Raw genomic sequence first — 27,282 nt, 5'->3', positions numbered from 1 at the left:
GCTTTCTGTCTTCATGAGTCTTTGCCCTTGGACCAACCTCCACTTTTGGGGATGGTTAAACTATGCATGGGATTTTAGGTTCCACTATTTCTTCTCCAAATGTTGAAAGCATTGTCTTCTAGCATCCAAGTGTTACTTTTGAAAACTCAAATCACAGTCTGATTCTCATGGGGTGACTTTTTCCTCTTGCTTTAATTTTTATGGTAATGATATTAACAAACCCTTACTGAGAGCTGCAGTGTTCCCAGGCCTGTTCTCCACATCCTACTCCCAGCGCCTTGGGATTGCTCTGTGATAAATCTAGCTATAAAGTCTTTTTCATTACTGTTCTGAGAACTCAGAGAACTTCTCCAATATAAAGACTACTATCCTTTGGGGGCGGTTTCTTCTATTGTTTCCTGACCATTTTTTCTGTCTCAGCATCTTCTGTTCTCTGCTGCTAGTACATCCAATAATAGGGATTAGACCTCTTGGGATTGATCTTTTATTTCTCTTATCTCTTATCTTATAATTTCTCCTCTTTCCAGACCTTTTATTGCTTCTCTTATTTTGGCAATCATGATTTTAATCTCTAAGACGTTTTCTGTTTTCTGAGTGATCCTTCTCCCTAGGCTACTGTTCTTGTTCTTGAATGTAATCATTTCTTGAAAGACAGTGAATGTGCTTTCAGAACATTTGTTTTATCTTGATTTTATATTGGCCTTTCTTTTACCTGCTACACAGACACACAGACACACACACACACACACACACACACACTCACACATCTCTGATGATCCTTGGTTGTCTACTCATAGAAAAGAAGGGTGAGGTAGGTGGGTGAGCTTCCTGCAAGGCAAGTTCTCCAAGTGAAGATTCTGCTAGGAGTTCTTTGGGAGACAGAGAACAGCAGAAAAAAATTGAATAACAGGTTTTGGATTAGGTGAGGAGAGGGTTGGAAGAAGGGGTAAGTCAGGGAAGGGTGGGGGGAGGAGACACCTGATACCTACCAAAATGAGGAGTTCAGTCAGTCCTATGCATTATCATTCAAACAGAAAGATATAGCCCTTTTCCAGGCAATATGTTGTGTTTGTTTGTTTGCTTGCCTGTGTTTTGGTGTAAGGGTCCCCTTCACCTCTCCCCAGGAGATAAATTCCAGCAACCTGAATTCAAGTCAGCATGAAGAAACAGGAAAGGACCATCCTTAGGTCGTACAATGACCTCCAATTAATCCACCCACTTCTAGTCCAACTCTACTCCCCTGTTCTCTGGTTGTCTCTGAACCAGGAACCTCTCAGGCCACCTAGCCTCCACCTCCTCGCCCGTCTCTTGCTGCACATTCTGGTCCATGCTATGTTTGAATTATTCATGCACAAACATACTACTATCCACTCTGATTCAGAATACCTTTTCATCCTGGTTAAAGACCTGCTCCCTACTCTCTTATATTCGACTTTCTATAGGATTTTTTTTGTGTATTTGTCTTATTTTTTTTTCCTTTTATTTGTACTTCCATCTGGTCATCACCACTGGATCTAAGAAAAGCGGAGTGTAAACAACTGTGCCTTCACTCTTTTAAGGTAAAAATCCTCTTCACTCTTCATCTTTTGCCCACCAAAATTGCTTCTGCTAATGGAATCTGCATTAATCCATTTTCACACTGTGGATAAAGACATACCCAAGACTGGGTAATTTATAAAGAAAAAGAAGTTTAATGGACTCACAGTTCCACATGGCTGGGGAGGCCTCATAATCACGGCAGAAGGCAAGTCACATCTTACACAGCAGCAGGAAAGGGAGAATGAAAGCCAAGAGAAAGGGGTTTCCCCTTATAAAATCATCAGATCTTATTCACTACCACAAGAACAGTATGGGGGAGACTGCCCCCACAATTCAATTATCTCCCACTGGGTCTCTCCCACAACATGTGGGCATTATGGGAGCTACAGTTCAAGATGAGATTTGAGTGGGGACACAGCCAAACCGTATCAGAATCCACCACCACAGCCCTGTATAGGTCACTATGATAAAATGTTGTGAAAAGTTCTATGACCATTTTAAAGATAGTAAAAACATTTATATATTCCTTATAAGTTCTACGTGTTTGTCAAGCAAATCAAGATAAATTTTATAATAACAAAGATGAATCACATAATCAATTTTTCTATATTCTTACTTAATATGGTTCTAGCTTTGCCAAAAACTGAATGGTTGGTTTAAATCGTTCACTATAATTTTGGTTTTCCAATAACAACTTTAAAAATTGCTTCATATATTTAGATGTTGTTATGTAGGGCAAAAAAGTTCATGGTTACTTTAACTTTATAATAAAGTGGATCTTTTAATGAAAAAAGATAGCTATAGTCCGTTAAATTTTTTATTTTACGTTTTATTTTCCCAGTACCTAATATTGTCAATGCAGCTTTCTTTGGTTTATATATTCTTAGCATGCCCTTGCCTATCCCATTATTCTTACTTTTTCTCAGAAAATTTGCTTTTGTTGTTTCTCCTAAGCAGTAAAAAGCCTCTATTTCTATTTGGTTTTGATCCATGAAAAAAAATGTAATACCATTCATTCATTTACCAAACGTTTATTGAACAAATGTTATGTGTTACATCTCATGTTCGAAGGTGAAAAGAACAAACACTGTTCTAGCCGTTATAATTTTTGCACCTTATTTTCTCTATTTAGATATATAAACTTCTTGATTTTTAGCTCATTCTTCAAATCCTTAGCTTTGGATTAAAAGGGGGAAAGGAAAAAAATAATACATTACTTATTCATTATTTAGAAACAAATTTTCTTAAAAAACTAGAAATACAAGACAGCTTCCTTAACCTGATAAATAATATTGATTAAAAACATACCTATAGCAAACATATACTTCTTGAGATCATAAATGACAAAAAGCATGCCCAATTTTATTAATTCTACTAAACATTTTAATGGAGGTTCTAACCAGTGCAATAAAGCAAGAAAAATAAATAAAGACACGTCAATTTTGGGGAAAAAAATTATCATTATTTACAGATGACATGATTGTGTACAAAGAAAATCCAAAAGAATCTATATACAATTAGACTCAACATAGAACCTAGGAAAGGTGCTAAAATACCAGGAAATACACAAAAATCAATTTTATTTCTATATATCATCAACAAACAAACAGAAAATAAAATATTAAAAATTAACACTTACATTAACATCAAAGTACAACAAATATCTAGAAATAAATCTAATAAAAATGTGCAAGACATCTTCACCAAAAACTACAAATTTTTATTGCGGGAAACCAAAGGAAAATCTAAATAAATGGAAGATTTGATTTGTAAAGACATGAAGCTTCCCAAAGTGCCCTATTACTCTACAAATGTACTACGATCCCCCAAATATCTAAGCAGAGGTGTGTGAGTGTGTATGTGTGTGTGTTAGTATATAAATTTACAAGATGATTCTTAAACGTTTATGAAAATTCAAAGGGCCTAAGATAGCCAAGGCAATTATAAGGCAGAACAAATAATCTGAAAAACTCACATTACCACATATTAAGACTTTTAATAAAGCTATAATACATAGTTCAGTGTGATATTAGTGCAAAGATAGATCAAAAAACCCCAAATGAAACAGAAGAAAGAGTTCAGAAACAAAACACACCAATATTCAGCCATCTGATTTATGAAAACTCGACTCCATAGTGTAGCCTTTTCAATAAATGGTGCTAAGCTAATTGAATATCTAGAAGAGAAAAAAAATGTATCTTGACTCCTATCTTACGTCATACACAAAAATCAATTCCAGATGGACTGCAGCTCTAAACGTGAAATGTTAAACAGTAAAACTTTAAGAGGAAAACATCTTGTAAATGTGAGTGCACACAAATTCTTTTTTTTTTTTTTTTCTTTTTTTTTGAGACAGAGTCTTGCTCTGTTGTCAGACTGGAGTGCAATGGTGTGATCTTGGCTCACCGCAAACGCCGCCTCCCAGGTTCAAGCGATTCTCCTTCCTCAGCCTCCTGAGTAGCTGGGAACACAGGCACCCGCCACCATGCTCTGCTAATTTTTGTATTTTTAGTAGAGACAGGGTTTCACCATGTTGGCCAGAAGGTCTCTATCTCTTGACCTCGTGAAGTACACACAAATTCTTAATAAAGACACACATATACCACAAACATGAAGAATAAAAAGGCCAACCACAGCATGGTAGAAGAAAACACACACACACACACACACACACACACACACACACACATCTCCAGCAAAGGTCTCTTATTGAAATATGTATTTGGAACTCTTACTAGTTAATTAGAAGAAAAGATTTTTAAAATAGATAAATGGTCCAAAGACATGAACAGATACTTCACAAAAAGACTTCTAACTGACCAATAAACTCACAAGAAGGCATTTAATACTAGTCAGGGAAATGTAAAATGTCATCAGGGAAGTGTAAATTAAAATTAAAATACAATGCTCTAATCATCAGAGTGGCTAAAATTGAAAGAACAGAAAATGCTGCTGTATATAGACGAACTGGAACTCTCATGCACCCTTCTTGATGGTGAAAATTGCAATATTTTGGAAAAGTGTTTGGCAGTATCTACTGAACCTGACCATCTGTGTATCTTTGCTTCAGCCATTCTACTCCTAAGTGCATACGCAACCAAAATGCACAGATATTAAAAAAAAAAAAATGTATTAGTAGATCCATGGTAGTGCCATTCATATTAATCAAAAACTGGAAACTCCTGAAATGCCATCAACAGTCCAATGGATAAGGAAATCATGATGCATCATACAATGGGGTGCCCTCCAGCAGAGAAAACAGAAAATCGACAACTGCCTTCTCCAAAGAAATCTTACAAACATAATGTTGAGAGATAGAATCCGGAAGAATAAATGCATACTCTATGACTCAATTTATGTTTAGCAAGAGTCTGGATAGCGATTACCCTCGGCGGGGGCAGAAGCTTCCTTCTTGGGAAGGAAGCAAGAAGTACCCTCTAGGTTTTAGTCATGTTCTTCCTATTGATCTACAGTGCTTATTACACAGCTGAGTTCATTGTGTGCAAATTCATTGAGCTGATCGTACAGCCCTTTTCTCTATGTGTGTTATACTTTCATAAAGTTAAACAAGAATAAATAAAAGACAACTTACATTTATTTTTATTTATTTATGCATGTATTTATTTATGAGACAGAGCGAGACAGGTTGGAGTGCAGTGGCGTGATCTCAGCTCACTGCAACCTCTGCCTCCCAGGTTCAAGCGATTCTCCTGCCTCAGCCTCCCAAGGAGATGGGACTACAGGTACCACTACCATGCCTGGCGAGTTTTTGTATTTTTGGTAGAGACAGGTGTTCACCATGTTGGCCAGACTGGTCTTTAACTCCCGACCTCAGGTGATCTGCCTGCCTCAGCCTCCCAAAATGCTGAGATTACAGAAATGAGCCACTGTGCCTGGCCAACTTATCTTTATTTTTATAATTGTTGGTTCTACATGAACTGAACACAGGAGTATTATGTTTAGATCATCTTTGTAAAATGAGAATATGAATATTGTTCTTCTCCACCCTTTTTAGCTTTCTTCACTAGAAATATTTATGCCCAAACTATTGTCATTTTTAGGAATTGTTATTTTATGTATTGTGCATTATTTTGGATTTTGTATAGTAGCCACATTGACTCCGATTATATAGACTTAAACATCCGGCTGGATTTCAGTTCTTATTTTAGACTTTTTATAGCTCATACTCTCTATTCCTGGCTTGCAGATTTTGATTCACCTCTCATTTAACTGGGAAACATCTTTCCAGAGGCTCTTATAGAAAGAATAACTGATTCATGATTTTTGTCATATTTGATAGGATTAGTCTTTCTTCTGCCTCCTGATTTAACACTTGTTTTTTGATTATTACTTGTGGGGTTTTTTTTTTTTTTTTTTTTGAGATGGAGTCTTTCACTGTCACTGAGGCTGGAGTGCAGTGGTGCCATCTCGGCTCACTGCAAGCTCTGCCTCCCAGGTTCACACCATTCTCCTACCTCAGCCTCCTGAGTAGCTGAGATTACAGGTGCCCGCCACCACGCCCGGCTAATTTTTTGTATTTTTAGTAGAGACGGGGTTTCACTGTGTTAGCCAGAATGGTCTCCATCTCGTGACCTCGTGATCCGCCCGCCTCGTACTCCCAAAGTGATGGGATTACAGGCGTGAGCCACCGCGCCCAGCACTTGTGGGTATTTTTTTAAACTTCTGTTTGTGGACCTAGTTTTGTTTGCTCTTTTCAAAATAATTAGTAATATGGAAATTAATCATCTTATTATTATACTCACATGGTTGGACTAAAATTTCGAGAAAATATATTTTTTCGTATTTATCAACATTGAAAATGTACAATATCTCTCTACTCACCCTTAGGTAAAATGATAAATTCTGTGAACCTCTTATGTAAAATGATGACTCTGTGTCCTGTCTTAATACCACACTCTCTGTATTCCCAATCTTAGTTGATATATATGGAATTTAAATATTTCCATTAAATAACTTATTTTCTCCTTTGCCGTAAACTCCATAGTCATATTTAACACAATTATTCTGAATAAATATTGTTTCCTTTTCAGTGCTTTGTGCCATTTCATTTGCACTACATCTTCCCATTTCTTGAGTTCTGTATTATTTATATGCATTCATTCAGCTGGAGCACTTCTTTGAGTATTTTTTTAATGAAGGGCACATGGGTGGTATACTTCCTAAGTACTTTCATATTTCAAAATCTGCAAGGTTGTCTCAGGAATGATAGTTTGAGAGGATGTAAAATTGTGTTTTCAATTAAAAATAACCTTTTATTATTACAAAGGCAGTATATGTACACAGTAGAAAATTAGAAAATATAGATAAGTAAAAGTAAGATAATAAAACCACCGTATTTCCACTACTTAAGAGATTACCACTGTTAACACCCCGGATGATATCCTCTCAGATCTATTGCTACGCATGTAGATGCGTATTTTGTCAAAGTAAGATTACACTGTGTACATTGTTTTGCAACGTGCTTTTATTCAATAAATAAATGTCTACTTTTCCATGGCATTAAATTGTAATATCATTGACATGGTCTGGCCGTGTCTTGACAGAAATCTCATCTTGAATTGTAGCTTCCATAATTCCCCCATGTTAGGGGAGGGACCTGGTGGGGGATAATTGAATCATGGGGGTAGTTTCCCCCATACTGTTCTTATGGTACTGAATCAGTCTCATGAAATCTGATGGTATTATAAGGGATTTTCCTTTTCGCTTGGTTCCCATTCTCTCTCTTGCCTGCTGCCATGTAAAATGTGCCTTTCGCCTTCTGCCGTGATTATGAGGCTTCCCCAGCCACATGGAACTGTGAGTCCATTAAACCTGTCTTCCTTTATAAATTACCCGGTCTCGGGTGTGTCTTTATCAGCAGTGTGAGAATGGACTAACACAACCATTAAATGCCCAAGCTGTACTTGAATTTTCCCAATTGTCTTTTACAGTTAGTTTGCCCAAAATAGATGCAATCTGGGTGGCTATTCCCTTATTTTATGTCAGTCTGGAACAAGCCCTTTTTCATGATGATGATTGTTGAACAGAGTGGGGCAAATGCTCACCTTCTAGATTTTTCTGCTCAGCTCTTTCTGCACCATTATTGAGAAACAATCATCTTTCTGCAAATCTCTATAAACATTTCCTCCTGGCCTCCTGTCATTTAGCATCACAGAAGCAAATTCAGATAGCAACTTAATTTCTGCCCCTGCTTCCTGACTTGTATTGTCTACTCTTGAACTTCAAAAATGTCATGGAGCACTATCTCCATGGGGAGCTGTTCATTAATTATGACTGGTTCTCAGGTACTCAGTGAGCTTTCATCTAAAAGCTGAAGTTTTTATTGAGCTCAAATAATTTTTTTTTTTTTTTTTGGTCTGCTATGCTATTTCCTTCTGGAATTTCTAGCGCATGTGATTTGAATTTCCTGGACTTACCTCCTCAACTTGTCTACTTCCTGTTCTTTGATTCATTTTCATCTCTTTTCTCTGAGTTATAAGAAAGCATATTCAAGCTCATGGATCTGGGAATGAACACAAGGGTGGAATTCTCAGTGTTAGCACATGACTCAGGGGCATGGGTATTAGCAACTCCAAGCAGTATCTATTGAGTTCTTCCCTGAATCAGGTTCTAGTCTACACACTCTACAAGGATCACCTCAATCAATCATCAGATCAAACCTATTAGACAAGGATTCTCACTAGACCCATTTTACAAACAATGAAACTGAGACACCTAGGGGATACATAACTTGCTCAATTACAAGGCTAATAAGTAGTCAGGCTGGGATTCAAACCCAGGTTCCTCCTCACTCTCTACACTGCTGGGATCCTGGATTGGTCCCACCCTGCCTGTCTCACAGCCCCATTGCCCCCTGTCACTTGTAGTGGGCTCCTACTGAATTCCTTTCCAGGTAAATTGTTCATTTGAATGTTGCCAATGAGGGACAGGCACATCCTTGGTCTGCTGCTTTGAGCTCTACATTTCACAGAAATGTTGTCAAACTGTTGTGATGTGGCTGGTTACCTTCCCTGATTTCCATTATGGACACAGATTTTCTCCTATATACATTCCCTTGGATATTTCCATGGAAAACCTCTAAATTTCTTTATCTCCTCTACCAAAATGCAAGCCAGCATGACCTTCCATTCCTATTCTCCATCACTCCCATTTATCCTCTTTGGTTTTGCAAGCAATTGACCCATATAATGTATTCATTGTGGCCTTGCCTCACAGCCCAGCACCATACTGTCCAAGTGAAATGCCCTTTCCCTCATTCCCCCCATTGAAAATGCTTATCAACCTTCCATGGGCAGCTCAAATGCCAACTGGCCCTTAAAGCACTCCTTCACCCCATTCCATGTCCTCTCCTTCCTCAGACGTCCCATAGGAACCTCTACTCCCCGGTGGCCTGCTCTCAGTCAGGATCCCAGCACCAAACAGATGGTGCATCCCAGCGAGGATAATCCAGGGAGAGTTTATGCACAAAGGGGTAGACTACAAAGTAATAAGTGTCTGTTGTCTAAACCTAACAGAAAGAGAGAAGAAGTCCCCAGGCCTGGAAGGAGAGAATCCTGCATTGCTTTAAGAATGGCAGAGACTTTTGGTCCACGGAGCAACTACCCCAAGGCCACCTCAGAGGGAGAGAGACTCAGCAGATGAAATACTCTCACCTCAGCCCCTCTCTTCGTCCCTCCAGGCTCTTGCCAGGGTTCCCCTTTGTCATAAACTAACCAGAGGGCACGTGGCCCAGGACCCCTTGATATAATCACGCACATCAGCCACCTGGGGCTGAGAACAGGGAAGAGAAAGGCAAGGAGTGAGTGCTCATGGGCAAAGGAAGGTATCAGCTACAGACTCTGCCACTTGCATTGTTGCATTGCTCATGGTAATCATTTGCACCTTCACTTTCCTTCCAGCTCTTGAGGGTGGACAATATGGCTCTGCATTTCAGTACCCCGGTGTCTAGCATGGCAGTGGGTGTGCAGCCTGAGTTCAGTGAAGTTGTGTTGAGTGAGGAAGCAGTCATGATATGCCTTCCTCATTTCTTTTGTTATTCTAGCAGTGGAAAAGGGTGGCCTGAGTCATCTTAACTCCATTCCTGTGGGACTGTGAATTCTGTGGGATTGGGGGCTTGGGGGATTCTGTTGGGGCCATGGACAGATTCTTTGCAACATGTATGCCTGGCCCTTTGGATGTGAAACCCTGCAGCTGGCGTCAGCTGTGTTGCATTCCGAATGGGCGAGCCAACCCAGGCTCCAGCATCCGTACCAGGCACAGGGAGCACCAGCAACCAGCCACTGCCTTGTGTTGCTCTTGTATTCCTTCATCAATCCATGTGTTCATTCATTTGTTAAGCACTCATTCAGCAGCTACTATATACGGCAAGGGTTCCAAACTCATATGGCGTCATGGGAAACCATTCCCCACTCTTCTGGTAACAAACCTTACACATAATCCAGGCCTAATTTTGCTCATCAGAAGGTGAGAGAATGGGAACAGGAAGGAAAGGGACGGGCCTGAGGGAGCACAGCTAATAAGCAGCAAAGCACAGCTTAAGAGCTGAATACACGCTAGCACACTGCCCGGACACACATCTCAGGGCCCCTGGAATAAAGGTGACTGTGTTCACATCAGAGTGAATGTGTTAATGAGAAGAAAGAGGGCCTGACACAGCAACTCATCATTCTAATCAAAGGACATTGGGAGGCTGAGGTGGAAGGATCTCTTGAGCCCAGGAGTTCAAGACCAGCCTGGGCAACATAGCAAGATCCTTGTCTCTACAAAAAACTCCAAAAATTAGCTGAGCATAGTGGCATGTGCCTCATAGTCCCAGTTACTCAGGAGGCTTAGGCAGGAGGATCACTTGATCCAGGGAGGTTGAAGCTGCAGTGAGCCATGACAGCCCTGCCACCTGGGATGATCATATAATTTGTTGTGTCAACTGGATGATTTTGCAGATGGAGAGGTGTGTGGTTATACCACGAAAACAAGCATTTACCTTGACTGACCCAGACCGGACAATGTGGATGGCCATCCTACCTGAAGGGTCAGTCATACATGTTGCAAAGAATCTGTCCATGGCCCCACCAGAATCACACAATCAATGGGAACACCAAGAGGGAAGTTAAGATGACTCAGGCCACCCTTTTCCACCTCTAAAATAGCACACACAGAGAAAGGTCATATCATGACCGCTCCGTCACTCAACACAACCTCACGGAGCCCAGGCAGCACACCCACCACCATGTTAGGCAGTGAGTACAGACACTTCAGCCTGGGTGACAAAGTGAGACACTGTCTCTAAAAAAATAACTAAATAAAAGAGAGAGAGGAAAGAAACCTTCCATTCTGGTGTTCGTGCATGGCCCCTGTAAGACTGGATAAGGTCCTTGGCTTTTCTCAGTTTCATGATAGGACCACATCACATGAGCTTGTGGCAGTGCAAATACGTGGTCAGGGGTGTGGGGCATCCAAGCAGGGGAAAGGGAGCATTCCTGTGGCCAACCCACCCACACAGTCTCCAACCAACTGCATCCCAGCTTGGAAACCTGACTTTGGAAACACAACATGTGAGTCTGTGATTTTGATTAGAATGACATGGATATGAGACAGCTACATTTTTTCCCAAGGAAAAAAAAAAAGGAAAAAAAAACTCTCTCCAAACAAAGGGTGAAAGAGAATCATTGTTTACTTATGCTCTTTTCTTCTTAATTTCTGATATCCTTTTAGACAACTGCCAAGTCCAAGCAGAAACAGCTCTTCTGATGTAATAAATGCAGACTTTGATCTGACACTCACCAAAGCCATTCTGAAGAATTTCAGAGCAGAACATCTTAAGCAACAAGTCATAAAATAGATGTGAGCCTTGATTTTATTTTTTTTAATTTACCAATAAACTAGGTCTCAAGAGTTAAAATGAGCTTTTTTCCCCAGAAGTAAACACTTGTTGTATACACTTTAAGCGACATTTTTTATAACATTCCTTTTTTTTCTTAGGATGAGCATAGAATTCATACCTAGGAGCAAACACGTCACTGTTACTATCCTTTGAACATGTGCTGATCACGGCCTTGGGTGCACACAGATAACCCTGAAACAGACTCTTTGATCTTGCTTCTCCCAGTTTGTAATTTAATTTTTTTTTTTTTTTGAGATGAAGTTTCACTCCTGTTGCCCAGGCTGGAGTGCAGTGGCGCGATCTCGGCTCACTGCAACCTCCGCCTCCGGGGTTCAAGCGATTCTCTTGCCTCAGCCTCCTGAGTAGCTGGGATCACAGGCATGCACCACCACGCCCGGCTAATTTTGTATTTTTAGTAGAGATGGGGTTTCTCCATGTTGTCAGGCTGGTCTCGAACTCCCAACCTCAAGTGATCCGCCCACCTTGGCCTCCCAAAGTGCTGGGATTACAGGCTTGAGCCACTGCTCCCGGACCCCAATCTGTAGCTTTAAGTGGGGTTTCCAAGTCACCTGGGGCAATGCCTAAAATGCCTGCCACTTGGGGTGTATATAATTTATTGTGCCAACCAGGCCACTTTGCAGATGGAGAGGGGTGTTATTATGCCAGGAAAACAAGCGTTTACCTTGACTGGCCCAGACCAGTCAGCATGTCCCGCCATCCCACCTGAAAAAAAGATGGATACATCAGCGGTGCGTGTATTTCCACCTAGCTGGTAGAGACCTCTTTATTCAGGGCAATGATACAGGAAAAAGGGCAGGGAGAGTTGTTGTGTGTGGGCCAGCAGTAGCCTCAGGTCCCCCCCTACTCCAGGAAAAGCAGAGCAATTGCAGAGTCCCGGAGACTGTGCCTAGGACCCGCACATGTGGGAAGACCTACCCATATTCCCTGGCATTCATCACTCGGTCAGTTTCCCTAAACACTGATCCAAAACCCACTCTTGCAACAATATTTATGAGCATACTTTCTCTGTCTCTTGCTTTTTGACATCAATTAAATGAAGTATTGGCTGCAACTAGTTTTTCCAGAAGTTTCTATGCCAGCGAATGATCTGAGTAAAGAGATGACTGGATAACTCTTCACCAGCTGAGAAAATGCCAGCTTACCATATGGGCCACATTCCTGGGGCCCTTGGCTAGGAAAGCCTGGCTCCATTTTGCACACCTCCCATTGGTTCTCAGTGCCTACAATGCTCAAATATGTGCAAATAGTAACACTGTTATTCACATCGTAACGGATACTAACAATAGTAGCTATTATGCATGAAGCACCCATGCTGGGCCAAGCATTGTACCAAGCACTAACTTATAACACTCTCATATCCTGATAGTGAAGATACATCAATCTCCAGCCTGCAGAGAAGGACACTGAGGTTCAGAGAGGCTAACTGTCTTGCTCAGTGTCACACAGCACACACCTAGGCAGTGCTGGTGTCGACTTCCCCCAGAATCTGCCAAAAGGTGAGAAATTCCAAGTCATTTTTTTTCTTTTTTTTTTTTTTTTTTTGTTTGAGACAGAGTCTCACTCTGTTGCCCAGGCTGGAGTGCAGTGGCCGGATCTCAGCTCACTGCAAGCTCCGCCTCCCGGGTTTATGCCATTCTCCTGCCTCAGCCTCCCCAGTAGCTGGGACTACAGGCGCCCGCCACCGCGCCTGGCTAGTTTTTTGTATTATTTAGTAGAGATGGGGTTTCACCATGTTAGCCAGGATGGTCTCGATCTCCTGACCTCGTGATCCGCCCGTCTCGGCCTCCCAAAGTGCCGGGATTACAGGCTTGAGCCACCACGCCCGGCCAAGAAATTCCAAGTCATATATTTGCCTTTAAAAATAAGTTTGCCTCCCAAGTAGCCTTGTGGATCACTGCTATTGGTGACTAGACTTTATGCAGGAGACGAGAAAACAAGTTTATGTCTTTCTCTGTCCCTGAACATTGGGGAGTGAGTTGGTAAAACAGCATGTACCCTAAAGAGTACACCATTTTTATTCTACCGTCAAATGAGTGTGCTCTTTAAAATATCCCATTTATTCACCAACATGGTGCTGGATATGTCAAAATGCAAAACGAAGAAAGATAGCACAGGAACAATATATTTTCAGTGCCTTTTAACTGAAATAATAATGAGAATTGTATCCCCACAACATGCTCCGGCAGTTTTGCAAGATGTAGGTGCTCTTCCTAGATCCTCTGTGGACACTGCATACCTGAGGGCGAGACATACATTCTGATCATCCCTGCTAAGTCCAAAATTGTAAAGGTTTGCCAGTTACCAGCAACTGGGAGGACACCCTGGGTAGAACCTGGGTGACATCCTTAGCAGAATTTTCTGGGTCCCAGCAACTGGGTTAGCAGAATTTTCTGGGTTTCTCTATTTGCTTTCCATTCCTCCTCTCTGAATGAGAGATCCTACCGGGGTGAATGTTTAAGGCTGACGTTTTCCACCCAGTGTGTTCCCGCAGCTTAAAAATGGACATCATGGCTTGAAAGACCAGGGAAAATAAACATAGGGCTGAATTGAGTGACTCCTGGCGTGAGTCAACATGGATGCCCCATCCTCTCATTCTGAGCACAAAGGGTGCTTAAAACTTTAATGAATTGAACTCTATGAGTAAGGGATGTTAATCATTTTAATTACCCAGCAGCTTGAAATCAGATATAACAGTCCAATAATGTATCTTTAAACGAATACCACCCTGCCCTATAAAAAATCCCTTCCAAACCATTCTAATAATTTCTATTTATCTTTTCTGACGTTAACTGTTATCCGGCCCAGCCGGCCAACAGACAGCCTTCCCCTCGCATTTGGTTTAAATGCAATGCCGTCTAGTTTTGCAATATCATTAGCGTCCCCCTGGTGGGCAGAGAGCAAGGCGGTGGCACCGGTCACACTTCACTGCTTTATCTCATATGACAAAGAGCGATGATACGCTTCAATCCAGGCCAGCCCGGCAGAGGGGAAGGTGGCCGCACAGAACTCCCCCTGCTGCCGAGAAACGCCCTCCGTGTGACTTGCTAACAGCATGAAGAGGCAGACAAATAGATTTTCCTCTATATTTATAACCAGCATCATTCTTCCTTTCAGGGCGTTCAGTGCAGGTAGCTGTTTTATATGAAATGAACAATCTTTATAGACGTACCAGAGCCATAACAAGCCTGATTTTCAGCGAAGCTGAGGTATATAACTCTTACCGAATTGTCAGGCTACTTGCTCAACAAATCAAGCCTAACTTATGATGTTTGCAGTGTAATTTTTATTCCTGTTTGACTAGCCAACTACCCAGTGGTAATAGGATGTTAGGAAGGGCAGTGGCGATGTTTGTGCATGCCGTGATTGATAGGCCGACTCGGCATTTTTCATTTATATCTCCAGATTCCAAATCAGTTAAGTTTAGGAAAAATGAAACAAAGTGGCAAGAAAAATGTTTGCAGATTGCAGACCGGCGCTCCCGCCGATCTGAGTTCAGCCCACATCTGCCGGGATTGTCTGGAAACATTAAGATATCTAAATGAAAATCAATACTATATGTGCCAGGCATTTACTACCAGGAACAAGCATCAAGAGACCTGAGCTAATCAGACTTCCAGCTTGTGCCTCAGCCCTAGACTGAACCCCAGGGGTGTCCTAATTGCCCAGACTAATCATAGAAGAGTTAAATTTATAACTAAGAAAGACATCTTGTTTTTCTTACCAGACATCACTGAGGAGCGGAAAGGCTCACCTGTGAAGTGGGTGCCAGATGTACAGTGGGAGCCCCCATTCAAGAGAGGATGGCTTCTCACCTGTCAGGGGAAAGGAAAGACAACTTTACTGTCAGCAGTAAAACCAGTCAGGCTCACTGAAGCCCCGGGTGGGAGAGTGTTCCGTCAGTTCCAACACGCACTGCAGTTCCCCTCATTGAAACTCTCCCCCACTTAACCTCCGCGTTCTGGAACATGAAAGCCCCCTGCACACTTTGATCCATGACCTGGTTTTTATTTTAAGGAAACTGCTCAGAAAAGCAACTGGCATCAGTGACGTTAAAAATATATGTATCTGTTTCTCCCTGAGTTCCACTCCAGGCTTTTTTGTCCCTTGGAGTCTCCAGAGGAGCTAATAATACTTGGCGACATGTATCTCCCTAATATACTGTACAAACAAGTCACAGATATTATTCACACTCCAACAAACTACAAAGTCACACAATAGCAATTGGACGAGCCCACACTATACTGCTGAAAAACCATAATGTATCAGGGGACTGGATTCCTAATATTTGCATTCTAGATGCCAACTGTGAGCATATTTTGTACTATTTTCAACAAATTACACCAAAATATGCAAAATGTTTATAAGGCTCCATCTTCTATTTTTGGCTCCGATATATTTGCAACTTAATAGTCCTTTAGAGATTTGTTTGTCTCCTCGGGAGAAGTAGGAAAGTGGGAAATGGAAAAAGCAGAAAGAGAGAGGGAGAAGAGAAAAGAAACGAAGACACTTTGCTCAGGCAAGTTGAGTTCTGTGAGTTTTTCGTAAAGAGCGGAGCCGCTCTCCCTGGAGACCCTCTTCGACAAGAAATTTAATAACATTATTTACATTCCTTGTGTCCCGAATTTCAGATGTATTTTTAATGCATGTGTCTTGAAACAAAACAACCATTGTCAAATGCTGTATCCTCTTCTCACCAGTTTAAATGGTTTCCTAGACAGCACGATTCTGGGAGCATCTTGATGGTGGTGATCAATGAAAACCTGCGCCTTGCTCTCTGTGGCTTCCCAAGGATGCTCACCCCTTACCACGGAAGGTTTGTCAGCTCTCTTCCCAGGAAGGGTGTCTCTGGTCCTTGTGATGTGAATGATGACAGCCTCTTGCCTTCTGTTCCATCATCATTGCCTCTGCGCTCTCGCAACTGGGGGCAGGCACACATCTGTCTTTCTTGCCTTCAACCCTGCGACACAACCATCTTTGACTGCACCGTGCCTGCGTAGGATTAGGGCTGATCTGTTGAGCAGAATCCAGGATAGGGGAGACTAAAATGCACATGGGTTGAGGAGGGCAGCAGTTTTCCTGATGCCGGATTACACAGCCAAGTTGAAAACTTTTCAATCCAGCTTCTACCACTGGAAAAGGTGTCAGACAAAAAACTAATTTTTTTTCTAATATTATGCCTAATGAACTTAACCTAGAGATTGGGCCTCATGCCCTTGGTTCCTGGGACAATTTTTCCTAACAAGACTGAAGCTTCAGCCGAATTCATTACTTACTCAGAATGAATAAAGCCAGAGGAAAAGATATTTCATGAACAAATCTGTGTTCTTAGCTGGGCTTCAATGTAAAAAAAAAAAAAACAAGTGGAAGAGAGTGCCTGGCTTCCCACGTCTTTGTACACACAGTAGGCCCTCAAAATGCATGCGTAGGTTGGATAAGCCAACAATACATGGTGGATGAACTGGGAAGCCACTTGAGTTGGACGTACACTCAAGAATAGGTAAAGAGGCCAGGCATGGTAGCTCATGCCTGTAATCCCAGTGCGTTGGGAGGCCTAGTAGGGGACCAGGCTGGGGGACAGGGGCGGGGGATAGCTTGAACCTAGGAGTTAAAGACCAGCCTGGGCAACATGGCAAAACCCTCTCTCTACAAAAAATTTAAAAATTAGCCAGGCACAGTGGCACATGCCTGTAGTCCCAACTACTGGGGAAGCTGAGGCAGAAGGATCACTTGAGCCCAGGAGGTGGAGGCTGCAGGGAGCTATGACCATGCCACTGCACTCCAGCTTGGGCAACAGATAGAGAAAGTGAATCAAAGAAAAAAGAAAAAGAGAGAGATATAGAAGCATCATTCAAATGGAGAGACTGAGGCAGAAATGAGCTTCAGAGCACATCAGGCCACAGGCTTTCCTCTAGGAACGCTCCACTGCTCTGCACACCAAGCTGTGAATCTGAGGCAGCCAGACCCTGATTTGCCCCCAGGACAAAGGCCAACAGCTCACGGCTGCCGGGCAGGATGACTCTGAACTCATTCCTCAGCCAAACGGGGCCTCTCAGGAAAGCAGGCTTGACACGGCCAGGTGTGGCTCTCAACTCAGAGGAGCTGAAGCCTTCACTTAGCCCTACGTCCTGCATCCCGGCTCCACAGTCCTCATGGGACCTGCTCCTGTGGCTGGGCTCACATGCACAGGGGTTGTTGTGAAATAGCCTGAGTGGTGAGAAAACTCCTGGGGTCCCGGCTGGAAACACTGTCTGGGGTTGCAGCTTTTCCAGCTGTTTGGATGGCCAGGCTGGGAAGCCTGCTAGAGACCAGGGAGCAAGGCAGGGCCACCCAGACAAAGCAGTCAGTGGAGATCTCCCCCAGGGAGCCCAGGCAATTCACAGCAGAAACAGAGCCGTCTGCTTCCTGAGGGCTTTCCATGTGACAAGCACTATTCCTGGAGTTGTATTTTAACTTGGTCAGTCTTCACAATGGCCCTGGGAGGTGGACCCATTATTAGCCCACAGGGGAGATGAGTAACTTAGCTGCAGTGACAAATTGCTAAGGGACAAAATCAGGGTCTTGCCCCTGCAGTCAGGTGTGGAGTACATGCATTTTGCAGAAGGAGGTCTTGGCGTGGGGTGGGGGTGGAGGGCCTCAGAACAAAAGCCCTGCATAAGGGGGTAAGATGGCAGGGAGTGGACCCAAGGTAGAAATCAGATCATATTTATACGATTCATAAGATAAATAATAATACTACCACAAAGCCACACCCAACAAAAAGCTTTAATATGGAGGCCAAGCCAGAGCTGAGCTTCCTTAAGTGAGATCCATAGAAGAAGGAAGCTCAAAGAGAAATGCAATTGAAATGATTGTAAGATAAATACTTGGGGGCATTCAGCAGTGTGACTCACTTGGGCTTTATCCCCCGTTCTGACACTGACCGAAAGGAACAGCAGTCAATTACCAACGGCTTTGGCTTCGCCTCTGGCATTCCAAAACCCTGTGGTCTGACTGTCATCTCACAATCAGAGGACCAGAAAGACAGCCGCTTGCCACTCCCAGAGCCTGCCTGTCCAGCGCCCTGGCCTCCTCTGGGACCACCTGTGCCCCTACGTCACCATCACAGCCCGGCAGAGTGAAACTTCATCGGCAACATTTCCCACAAGACAGAGGCCACATTTGTAAAGTGACTCTTCTTCTGTCTTTTGGCTTTAGAAGAGAAAGGGGCGAGAGAGCAGGGGAAGGACGAGGGGATGTTCACCCTGAGGATTGAGTCAGGAGGAGGACATGGCTTGTTTAATCCTAATAAATCAGAGCAACCCCAGGAGGTGGAAGCAACAGGGGCTGGAGTGCCAGCCGTGCTGCACATTGACCCAAGGCAGAGCTCGTGGAGAAATGATGTCCTCTTAAGCAGACTCCTGGAGAGATGGTCTGCATTTCTCCTGACAAATTAGAAGTGCCGTGAATGCAACCATTCCTCAGAAAATAGGCCTGATTTAGCAATGCACAAGCTGCATTATCTCGCTACATAAAAAGACCATTTAAGCAGGGAAGCCTTTAGGACACTGGCCCTTTGGAGCAGCAGTTCTGAAATATTACCCACCTCGACTGCCACCTAAGCTAGTCACTCCCCAAGGGAAAAGCCTCATTTACAACCTAGAGGACCAAGTGGGCTTTAGTCAGAGGAAAGGGTCATTTTGTCTCTGGTGTCTGCGTGAGATTTCTTGTGCCCCTGTCCTGCTCGAGCCCTCACCTCACCTCCGACGGCCAAGCCAAATGGAGAGCTACTGTATGGGGAACACCGGTTTCATCCTATCCAAGGTGTCTTGCCCTATTCAGGGCAGCCAGAGCCCTAGCCATCCCCATTGAATACCAGAGCAATTACAAAGCAGATCTGGTGACGACAATGCTAAAAAGATGAAATAATTCATTTGCACAAAATGTGCGTGTTTGAAAACTTCGCATGCAAAGATTACAACCTGTCATTATCTTCCCCAGAGACGCACTACCTTCTTAAAAAGTATCTCTAATGAGATCTACAAATCTGTGGAAGACAGCTTACTTTATTGTGTTTGTAAAGATAAAAATGTTTTAAATAGGTTACGGCTCCTGGGACTGACAGTCCCACCATGACGGTAAGGTCATTTTGAAATGTTAATAAAAGTTTTCATAAAATATGACAGCGCTCAAAGAGTAATGTTTGGATGTAAAAATAACTGTAAAAGTATAATTTCTACCAGGGTACACGTGCCGTTTTCCTGTGTCAAGATATTTGCCCAATTTCTCGTTTGACTGGGGTTGCAACTTTTCCAGCTGTTTTGACGGCCACACTGGGATTCGATCCTTATTAGAGAGGTTTGCAGCAGGCTTTCGGAGGCTTAGCCGGTTATATTACAGACTTTCCCTCGAAGCGAAGTCTTGCACTGCCCTGACCATTATGCAAATACGCAAGCATTCAACCTAGGATTGTCTCAGCTTGTAGCAGGCATCTGTCCTCCCACCAAAGGAGCAATACAAGCAACACTGGTGAAGTCAGCAGGCAGGGGGACCCTGGGGGCGTAGCCTCATAGCTCCCAGTTCCTGGGCTAGTCAGGGGGAACATGCCAAATTGGAAACATTCAGCTGTTTCCTATTCAATGAGCTCCTTCGTGTTTGAAGTTAACCAGCCCAAAGGAAACATCTCAGAAGGATTTTCTAGGTGATGAGATAACTAATGAGACCAATCCATCGTCTCTGTTTGCCAGATCCCATTGGCTTAAATCAACCCCGATATTTCTATTAAGGCACCTGGGACACGTGGGGTCCCCCAGGACCCAAGGTTGGGAACAAAACTCTCTGCAGACACTCAGTGAGGGGAAAGTTAAGACATGCTGGAATCAGGGGTCATGGATTTGGGACAAGAAAGAGATGGCATCATAGTCCTACCTACGACGTGTACTGGTTGTGGAACCTTCAGCAAGTGATTCCTGTCCTCAGCATTATCCATAATTTTAGGTACTGATACCTAACACATATAATTGTCATGGACATAAGGGGACATACCCCACCTTCTTTGTCCCCTCCCCACTCTCCTACACACCCCAAGGAACATTCACCTGAGACCCAACAGATTGGCTGTTCTCCTCTCCAGTAACTATAACATGCGACATAAACGTGAGGCCCTAAGCACTTCAGGACTACTATCCACAAAACCTGGCCCTGACAAATCAAAATGCTTTTGACTGTATGAGCCCAGGAGTTTGAGACCAGGCTGAGCAACAGAGGAAGACCTTGTATTTACAATATAAAAATACATAAAAATGAGGTTGGGTGTGGTGGCTCATGCCTGTAATTCCAGCACTTTGGGATACCAACGCAGGCAGATCACTTGAGGTCAGAAGTTCCGAGGCCAGCCTGGCCAACATGGTGAAACCCTGTCTCTACTAAATATACAAAAATTATGTATATTAGCCAGGTGTAGTTGGACATGCCTGTAATCCCAGCTACTCAAGAAGCTGAGGCAGGAGAATCGCTTGAATTCAGGAGGCAGAGGTTGTAGTGAGCCAAAATCATGCCACTGCATTCCAGCCTGGGTGACAGAGTGAGACCTTGTCTCAAAAAAACAAAAATACATAAAATATAATTGGGCATGGTGGCACACACCTGTAATCCCAGCTACTTGGGAGGCTAAAGTGAGAGGATCGCTTGAGCCAAGGAGGTCAAGGCTGCAGTGAGCCATGATCACAGCACTGCACTCCAGTCCTGGTGACAGAGTGAGACCTTGTCTCCAAAAAAAAACTTTAGAAAGTATCAGTTCCGCTCTATCAACATTCTCTTGAAGCACGGTAACAGGATGCCACAGCTCCTGAGCTTGAAGGAATTTGGCTGGCAGGGGGTCAGGGAGGGAGGATCATGTAAGAAAACGAGGGATGGAAACAAGGTTTGGTTAATATCTCAGGTTCGGGAGAATTGTGATAAAATATTCTGAGATGGTCAGAAAGCCCTCTCTGGGGGAGGTGGCATTGAGTAGAGCTGTGAATGGCCGTCTCACATAGAAGAACCCCATCATTCTCTCCTGTTCACCTTCACACGACTCTGCTTTGTTTTTCTTCTTAGCACTCATTTCTCTGAGATACTTCAATATAGACTGATTTATGAATTCTCACCGCACCCCCAGTATTAGAATGGAAGCTCCATGAGGGAAAAGACATTGCCTTGCTCACTGCAGATTCCAGGTACCTAAACCAATTCCTGACACAAAGCAGTGGTTCAGTAAATATTTGTGACTAAGTAAATAAATGAATGGACCATGTGACCAGGACACTGACCAACTCTCTGGCTTGCACAAGGCTAAGAAGCAACTTAAAGCTGATGGTTAAATCAACCCGTATCGGCTCATCACCAAAAGGACACCTCTTGTGTCCAGTGTCTGGTGGGAAAAATTCAAATGCAAACGCAGAATCTGCCTGCAAACATAGCATTGTCTGTGATGTGGTCCTGTGGAGCCAATCAAAAGTCCTATTCAGATAGCTTTTTGCTGTGTTCATTCTATAAAATTTCAGACTCAAGCCTGATTTAAAAAAAAAAAAAAAAAAAAGCTTAAGAGATGTTGAAGAAGTCAACAAGATGTTGAATACCTCATGGAAGCGGTGAACTTGCTATGAGCTTATGAGCAGATGTTCAATCCGAGGATGGATGCACATCTATTAAGAATGCCTTGGGGCTCAGTACGGTGGCTCACGCCTATAATACCAGTGCTTTGGAGGCCAAAGTGGGTGGATTACCTGAGGTCAGGAGTTCAAGACCAGTCTGGCCAACATGGCGAAACCCTGTCTCTACTAAAAAGACAAAAATTAGCTGGGCATGGTGGTGGTGCCTGTGATCCCAGCTACTCCAGAGGCTGAGGCAGGAGAATTGCTTGAACCTGGGAAGCAGAGGTTGCAGTGAGCCGAGATCATGCCGCTGTACTCCAACCTGGGTGACACAGTAAGACTCCATCTCAAAGAAACACACACAAAAAAGAGTGCCTTGGAAGGAACTCCAAAATGAAAATGAGTGAGAGGTCAGAAATTCGAATCTAAGGTTCCTTATGACTTTGACATGTCACAATCTGTGGTAGGCAGAATAATGGCCCCATCAAAATGTTCACACCCTAAGCTTGGTCCTGGCACTCTGTTAATTCACGTGACAAAAGGGACTTTGCAAGTGTGATTAAAATGTAAATACTTGAGATGGGAGTTTGCCCTGGATTATCCAAGAGGGCCCCAACTTACTACTTAAATTCTTTAAAAAAAAAAAAAAAGACTCTTCCTGGCTTTGATCAAAGTGAAAAATATGAAGTGTCAGAGCGATGCAACGTTGTTAGCTTTAAAGGTAGACAAAAGGGCCATCAGTCAAGGCAAAATGGTGGCCCCTAGAAGCTGGAAAACTCAAAGAAATGAATTCTGTACTTGAGCCTCTGATATGGTTTTGCTGTGTCCCCACCCAAATCTTGAACTGTAACTCCCATAATTTCCACGTGTCACTGGGAGGGACCAAGTTGGGGGTAATTGAATTATGGGGGCAGGTCTTTCCCACGTTGTTCTCCTGATAGTGAATAAGTCTCAGGAAACCTGATGGTTTTATAAAGGGCAGTTCCCCTGCACATGCTTGCCCTCTTGCCTACCGCCGTGTAAGATGTGCCTTTTCTCTTCCTTCATCTTCTACCACGATTGTGTGGCCTCCCCAGCCATGTAAAACTGTGAGTCCATTAAGCCTCTTTCCTTTATAAATTACCCAGTCTTGGATATGTCTTTATTAGCAACGTGAGAACAGCCTAGTACAGCCTCCAAATGGAACACAGCCTTACTGGCACTTTGATTTTAGTCCAGTGGTACCTGTGTCAGATTTCAACCAATAGAACTGCAAGATGATAAACTTGTATTGTCTAAGCCACGGAGTTGGTGGGAACTTGTTACAGCAGCAATCAAAAACTAACACACAATCTTATGATTTCTTGTCCCAAACAAGGCAACATTGTTTATCAGAAAATTCCACATCCCAAGGTTATTCCGCTTTTGATCTCCAGCATGATAAAAATGAGTTCCATGAAAGTTGGCCTTACCCTAAGCTGAGCAAAGTAACTGAAGAGACCGGAAGAGAACATGTCAAGTTTTAGAAGGGGCATTCTGACCCAAGGGAGTTCCGTATTCAGTTTAAATCCTAGAAAGTATGTTCTTCCATAGGATTAAATTTTAAAATTTAATTTAAATTTACACATTAAATTTTTCAGAACAAGAAGGCAAAATAGGGCCACCCTTTTTCCTCATTTTTAGATTGGTGAGATTCGAGTGATTCCCCTGTGTTCACAGCCCACACAGTCACATGTGTTGCTTAAGATAAGAAGGTGGAGACATCATATCTAAGGTGGGGAGTAAGCTGGAGAAATAAGCTTGCAGGAAAAGCCCATTAATTCCTCTGCAGAAAGCTGTCCTTCTATATTTCTTGAATCAGGACAACAGAATAATTCCACCTTCAGACTTTGAGGAAGGCAATACTATAAAAATCCATCAATTTCCAGGCCATATTTGTATGGGAAAATTATTTTTGTCCCAACTCCCATGCAACAGGCCTCAGCCTGTCCATTTTGGAACCACAGCAAATATTCAAACATGTTGAATTGGAAAAGGAATAATTGTCCTACCTTGTAACTCACTATGATTTAATGTATAAATATAATATCCTATATTATTTAATACCATCTGCATGTCTTCCATGTTGGGAAACCCAAGGCTACTTCATCAAATCTCCTGCAGCTTTCTCAGACTGGGAACCAAATTGAACCTCTCCTATTCAAGATCTTCAGCTTCTCCCCAATACTCACCCTCATTTTGCTTCCTAGCAAAATGGCCTGAGTGTACACATGAAGGAGCTGGGGAAAAAATAGAATCCAGGCCCAGATCCAGCTCTGAGGAAGTCCACCTAATGGTAATTTCCAAGTCCCCAAAATGTATCATCGAAATAGATATCCTTGGAACTTGGCAGATCTCCAGAGTGGCTCCTTGGACCTTTGGGCAAGAACCATGATGGCGCAGTAGGTCAAGTGGAAGTCTCTCAAGTTGTTCCTGCACCATCCAATGTAGAAAATATGTATATGATGGAAGCGTGGTAGGTCCCATCATATCACATTAATTCACCAGTCTGATTCCTACAAAAACAAGATAGATCGTGAAGGATGACAGTAGATAACCTTGGTGAGATGCATGCTCTCCAGAGGGCGGGAGATAAGCTGTAAGAAATTTCAGAGACCCGCCAAGTCAATGAAGTTTTTGAGGGTCTAATGATCAAAGACATATCAGGGACCAGGTGGGGTGGCTCATGCCTGTAACCCCAGCAATTTGGGAGACCAAGGCAGGCAGATCATTTGAGGCCAGGAGTTTGAAACCAGCCTGACCAACATGGTGAAATCCCATCTCTACACACACACACACACACACACACACACACACACACACAAAATTAGCCAGGTGTGACATAGCCTGTAGACCCAATTAGTCAAGAGGCTGAGGCATGAGAATCTCTTGAACCTGGAAGCTGGAGGTTGCAGTGAGCCAAGATCATGCCAGTGCACTCGAGCATGGGTGATAGAAAGAGACTCTGTCTCAAAAAAAAAAAAAAAGGACTTACCAGAGCAACCCATCCGAAGGGAAGGACACCTCACATTTCACACTGCATCTCACATTTCACTCTGTCAGCTACACCTCTGTGTGTTCTGGAGGCAGCTTTCCCACATTTCAGAATATTGCAGCCATCCATATACTGAGTGACAAGAGTGTCTTCCATTGAAAGGGGCACCAATCAGGAGAGGTCTCTGCAACTGGACCGGGATCTGGGAAATTCCTCATGGCCCAGCAGACACAGAGTCACTGAGGTGGGAAACAACTATGCAGAATTTATGCAGTAAGAAATTATGCACCATATAAAAATAAACAAAACAACAACAACTCATGGTTCACTTATGGGCCCTGTAGAGACAGATTTTCTGCCCACAGAATGCCCAGTTACCACCCAGTTACCAACCAGTAGGAGCTTTCCATCATGAACTGGGTTTTGTCAGAGCCACCAAGTCATAAGGTCAGGTAGAACTTACCCATTGTAATAGGGAAGAATTTGATCTAGAATTGGCATGAGTAGGACCACAGGGCACAGGTAAGCTGCATGAGCTGGTAGCCCAGACCCCTATGACACCCAGTACAGTACTGATCCAGAAGCACCTCCTTCCTCAGTTAACACCTGCAGAACCCTGGTGACCCTTATAATCAGCTTGTGGAGAAAGAAAAAGGCTAATCTTGGTTCTCAGCTCAGTGTGTGAATACAAGCTGCAAACAGGCCCCTGCTATGCTATACAGTCCCACAGAGTGACGGCTTTGAAAGACGGTAGTTAGGGAAAAATTCTTCCCCATAGCTGAACTTCAGGTGGTGAATCTGGTAATTTACTCTGTATGGAAAAATAAGTGGGCTGACATAAGAATACGTATAGAGTCATGGGTAGTAGCAAATGGCTTGGCTGGTTGGTCAAGAGCCCTGGAAATGGAACAGCTGGAAGACTGAAGACAAAGACCTGGGAAAGAGAGGATTATGAATGGGTCTATGAGAAGGCATAAGTGGGATGATCCTTGTATTACACAGTAATGCCATCAGGGAGCATTCATCACAAAAGAAGCAGTAAACAGCCAAGTAGAAAGAATGACTTGGCTTGTTGATATAGGGCTAGTCTCTGTCATTGGCCTTTGGGCTTGCACAATGGCCACATGAATGCAGCAAAGACATGATAGCACAAACATTATGCATGGGCCCAGTACCATTAATCCCTATTCCCTAAGACTAATCTAGCTCCTAGCACCACCAAATATCCAACTTGCTAGCCACAGAAACCAATGTGTTAAGCCCTAATGTGACTTTATCCACTTGGGGGCAACTTGATTACACTGGATCCCTTCCACCTTGGAAAAAGTAGGGATTCAAATTGACAGGAATTCACATACTCTGGATCTGAGTTTGCCTTTCCTGGCCACAAGTCTTTAGTTAGCACTACTATCCAAGAGTTTACACCAACACTAGATCCCACACAATGTTGCATTATAGCAAGGGAAGATGTGAGAGTGGAAATATGACCATGAGAGTGGAAATATGACCATGAGACACACTGGCTCTATCACTTATCGCAACACAAAGGAAACTGCCAACTTGGTAGAGCAATAGAATGGCCCTTTGAAGATTCAGCTCAAGCACCAACTTGAGGATGATATCCTGGAAGAACAGGACATCCTTCTCCAGAACTCAGTGTAAACTCCAAAGCAATGAAAATTGTATGTTTGTGCATCCCCAACAGGTGGAATACATAAGATCAGTATCCAAAGGGTAGAAGCAGGAGTGGCCCTGCTTTCCATCCTTCCCACTGATCCATTTACAGAATTAGTGCTTAGTATCTTGGTAACTCCAGGTCCTGTGCATCTAGAGGTTCTGAGTCCCAGACAAGGCACTCTTCCACCAGAGAACTTGGCAAGAGTCCCATTATACTTTTAGCCACAGCTGTCCCTTCTTCACTTAGGATTCTTATGCTGAGAGTCTAGCAAGAAAGGAAAGGAGGAGATAGAGTTGTTGTTACATGATGGATGCAGCCAGCTGCTCCACTAGGGCACCCTTTGTTACCAGGGCCCTATCATGAAAATGGAATGACTGCAACAGCCATGTTGAGAAGGGCATGGTGTCCAGAGAGCCATACATTTTAGAGATGAGGGCTTGGTCACTGCACCAGCTGAGCAGCTCAGACCAATAGAAGTGTCAGCCAAGGATAAGGAGCAAATAATGACATAAGACATATA

General features: G+C 43.2%; 1 protein-coding gene and 1 long non-coding RNA gene across 3 annotated transcripts in view; one reads left to right on the top strand and one right to left on the bottom strand.

Moving 5' to 3' along the window:
• PDCD5 (programmed cell death 5) overlaps positions 1 to 27,282 on the top strand; it is a 1,006,786-nt gene that overhangs the window by 348,790 nt on the left and 630,714 nt on the right. The window contains exon 1 of one of the 2 annotated variants that reach the window (XM_050771998.1): positions 22,956 to 22,965. The exons of the other annotated variant lie outside the window; for it this stretch is intronic. The gene's annotated coding sequence lies outside the window, so the exon portion shown is untranslated. Of the gene's footprint in view, positions 1 to 22,955; positions 22,966 to 27,282 lie in introns of those variants that run through there. 2 annotated transcript variants of the gene reach the window in all.
• On the bottom strand, positions 13,578 to 16,269 carry LOC126943377 (uncharacterized). The gene is made up of 3 exons (XR_007721745.1): positions 16,156 to 16,269; positions 15,213 to 15,273; positions 13,578 to 13,697 (listed from the first exon to the last, which is right to left on the bottom strand). It is a non-coding gene; the product is annotated as an uncharacterized LOC126943377 (long non-coding RNA).

The sequence above is a fragment of the Macaca thibetana genome, chromosome 19 (genome assembly GCF_024542745.1).
Source record: "Macaca thibetana thibetana isolate TM-01 chromosome 19, ASM2454274v1, whole genome shotgun sequence".
In the NCBI taxonomy this organism is placed as follows: domain Eukaryota; kingdom Metazoa; phylum Chordata; class Mammalia; order Primates; family Cercopithecidae; genus Macaca; species Macaca thibetana.
Note: the sequence above shows the minus strand (reverse complement) of the source record. Positions and strands in the feature narration are given on the sequence as shown.